General features: G+C 40.6%; 1 long non-coding RNA gene across 1 annotated transcript; it reads right to left on the bottom strand.

Moving 5' to 3' along the window:
• Nucleotides 1–2,972: 2,972 nt before the first annotated feature.
• Nucleotides 2,973–3,631, bottom strand: LOC131221509 (uncharacterized). Its single transcript, XR_009159364.1, has 2 exons — nucleotides 3,464–3,631; nucleotides 2,973–3,324 (listed from the first exon to the last, which is right to left on the bottom strand). It is a non-coding gene; the product is annotated as an uncharacterized LOC131221509 (long non-coding RNA).

Below are 3,631 nucleotides of genomic sequence, written 5' to 3'. Positions count from 1 at the left end.
TTCAAGTTTTATATGGAATCTCTACTGTATCAGGTTATCCTTAATGTTAGGACCTCAAGGCAAAAAATCTGCAGAAACACAACTTTGGTAGGCCATACAACGGGGAACAACGGGGATGATGACAACCATCAGATCTCCTAAAACCTGGAGATCTTATGGTGTTACCGTGGCATTGATCTTTAATTAAAAACATTAATAGATGTAACTCACAAAGATGAAGAAAAGACACAAAATTTACATAAACCATTTTTGAGACCCAAAGGAGTTTTGTTCGGCAAATCTTTTACATGTACAGTGAAAATAAAGATCTCACCTAGTGGAAGTAGAGGATTTACATTAAAAAATATGGTGGACCACATAGAACTTGCTGTTTCTTACCTTGAGTGAAACCGGGGTTAGTAACAATTCCAAATGGACACGTGTTGTCTAGCTCTCATTATTAGTCTTTATAACATAGCCATGTAGGAATCCCTTGTAACTCTAAGTGAGGCTCATCATGATATATATACACACACACACTCATCCATTTTGATAGCTCATTTTAAGACATGAGCCCAAATACCAGGAAGATCCAAAGCTCAGGTAAGCCACACCTCATGATATAATGAAGATAGAAATACACACTGTTGATGGTATGTAAAAACTACGGTGAGCCCAAGAAAGTTTCAATGGTTGACATTTCCTTCCCCACTATTTTGTGAGGCGTGGCCTACTTGAATTTTAGATATCCATGTTCTAAAATGAATCAGTGAAATGTAAAATGAATCAGTGAAATGTACGGATGAGGTGGATATAACACATATGTTACGATGAACACCAGAGAACTTGGGTGTAAGGGATGCGGATTGCGTCTTACCTCGCCCATACGGTAATCCATTTGGGCAGGGCTCTGTGGGACCACTGTGACGTAAGTGTTTTATCCACGCCGTTCATCATTTTTGTAAGATCATTTTAAGGTATGAACCAAAAAAGAGGGAGGTGAAGGGCTTACGTAGACCACAAAGTGGGGATTGAACGTCCACCATTAAAAACTTCTTGGGAGCTGGAGAAGTTTCAGATCAAGTTGATATTTGTTTTTTCACTTCATTCACGTCTACATGACCTTATGAATAGTTTGATGGTAAAAAAACATTACGGTGGCCCTTAGAAAGATTTCAACAGTGGGTGTCATTAGCACCACAGCTTCCTTTGGTGTGGTCCACTGGATCTATGGACCTACTTCATTTTTAGGATCATACCTTAAAATGGTTCGAGAAAAGCGATTAACGGCGTGGATAAAACACTTACATCACGGTGGGCCCTACAAAGCCCTGCCCGGATGGAGTAAGACCCAATCCGCGTGCGGGTGTAAGTGGCGGGTTTCCTCGAAGGCTTTGGCTGAAACGAAAGGGCCAGGGATGGGCTTCTAGGTGGGACCACCATGATGTTTGTGAGAAATCCATCCTGTCCATCAGTTTTTTAATATCATTTTAATACATATAACAAAAAATGAAGCGGGTCCAAAACTTAAGTTGGCTACACGAGAAGAAACATGGGGATATAATGACCACCATTGAAATATTTGTATGACCACAAAAGTTTGTATTAGGTTAGGGCTTTTGCGTTTCCACTTCATACCAGTGGTAATGACCTCATGAACGGTTTGGATGGAACAGAAACATCAAGGTAGAGCTCAATAATGTTTCAATGGTAGTCATTTGTTTCCCTATATTTCTCTAGTGTGGCCCCACTTGAGTTTTGGATCCGCCTCGTATTAGTCACATGTCCTAAAACAAGCTAGCAAAATAGATGAACGGGATGAATTTCTCTAAAACGTTACAGTGGGCCCCACCTAACATACCGTAGGAACTTTCGGCTAAAGGAAATCCGCGCCCTCCTGCGCTCCCTCTGATGGGACGGGGATTTCATGCGAATGGCTTTGGCAGGTAGTTCTTGAGCTGGATGCAAGGTTGGGTCCATTGTAATGTTTATGATAAATCTAATCTGTCCCTTCATTTTTAGAGATCATTTTAAGACATGTGACCAAAAATTAAGAGGATCCAAAACTCAACTGGGACATACAAGATGAAACAGTCGGGAAAGGAATTCCCACCGTTGATACCTTTCTAGGCTCTACCTTAATGTTTATATGCCATCCAAACCATTTATAAGGTCATTTTTACCAGGATGAAGTGAAAACACTGAAAACTTAGACCGATACAAAACTTTGTGGCCATATAAATATTTCAACAGTGAAAACTAAATTTCCATTTTTTCATCTCTCGTGGCCCATTTGAGTTTTGGATCCACCTTATTTTTTCTCACATGTCCTAAAATGAGATCGAAAAAACGGATGTACGAGTTGGATTTCTCACAAATATCACAGTGGGCCCACCCCGGAATCCTTTGAGCAGTAACTTCCTGCAAAAGCTTTGACAAGAAATCCGCCTCACATCTGATAAAGGTTACAAGGCAAGGTATATCCGAGCACACCAGCGAGGGCACAGCTGCCCTGCTTTGACGGAGATGAGTGTTGGCCAATCCTTGTTCCAGAGAGCCTGTGCAGCCTAAACCTCTGTACGGCCCACCATGTTGTCCATCTCACATCCACTCCGCCCATCAGTTTCGCAAAGTCTGGTTAAGATGTGATTCCAAAAGTGTGGCAGATCCAAAATTCAAGTTTTCATGGATTGGGAATGGAAACACCGACCATTAAAACCTTGCTGAGGCTCATGCTGATCCTTATATTCCATCCAACCCGTTCATAAGGTAACTCCCATTTGGATGTGGGAAAAACAAAAATATCATTCCGATCCAAAACTTCTATGGCCCCAAGGAAGTTGACTGTGGGTGTTAAATCCCCAGCGTTTCTTGTGGCATCTCTCACATTTGGGCTCACAGCCAAGGGAGTGGATTCCATACTGACATGTGGTGGGCCCCACAGAGTTATGGGTTACACAAGGAACATGTAAGAAGGTTGCACGCACCTCGTGTCCTGCTTTAACACCTCTTCATTAAGGATAACGAGAGCAAAAATCATAGCAAGGAGGGTAAAATATTATCAAAATCCTCCATGAAAAGGTACAATCATCATTTTCAAAGTTAAAGATTATTATCACACAAAGATGCAATATATTTTCGTACTAGTGGTGGCAAGAATAATGTCATGAAAAGCATATCTCAGCATGTGAATTTTCAAATGCCATTTCGAGGTGCATGTGAAAGACACTCAACTCCAGCATTTATTAGAAAAGATCCAAGTGCTCTTACCTTGCGGCCATAGGAAAGCATTGAGTTGATTATCTCTCAAATCCAAAACCTCCAATTTGCTCAGGTTGGCCAATTCTATGAAGATTTAAACAATTAAAAAAATAGCATTAGAGTAGGAATTTGGAGACGGCGTGACCATTAGATAAAGTTCAAAATATTATCTAAACTAATATTATCAATTTTGGTTTAATTTCTTTACAGTTAATCAACTTACCTTTGGAGGGGAAGCATCCTTCCAAATTATTCTCACTTAGATCAAGGCTCTTGAGGGAGGAGAGTGCACCCAAATATGGTAGAACGCTTCTGTTTAACAGATTCGAACTTAGGTCTAGCTGCTCTAAGTTGCCCAATCTGGACAACAATTCAAAACTTGTATATAAAA

This window comes from Magnolia sinica, chromosome 12 (genome assembly GCF_029962835.1).
Source record: "Magnolia sinica isolate HGM2019 chromosome 12, MsV1, whole genome shotgun sequence".
Taxonomy (NCBI): Eukaryota; Viridiplantae; Streptophyta; class Magnoliopsida; order Magnoliales; family Magnoliaceae; genus Magnolia; species Magnolia sinica.
This window is presented reverse-complemented; position numbering and strand designations above follow the sequence as displayed.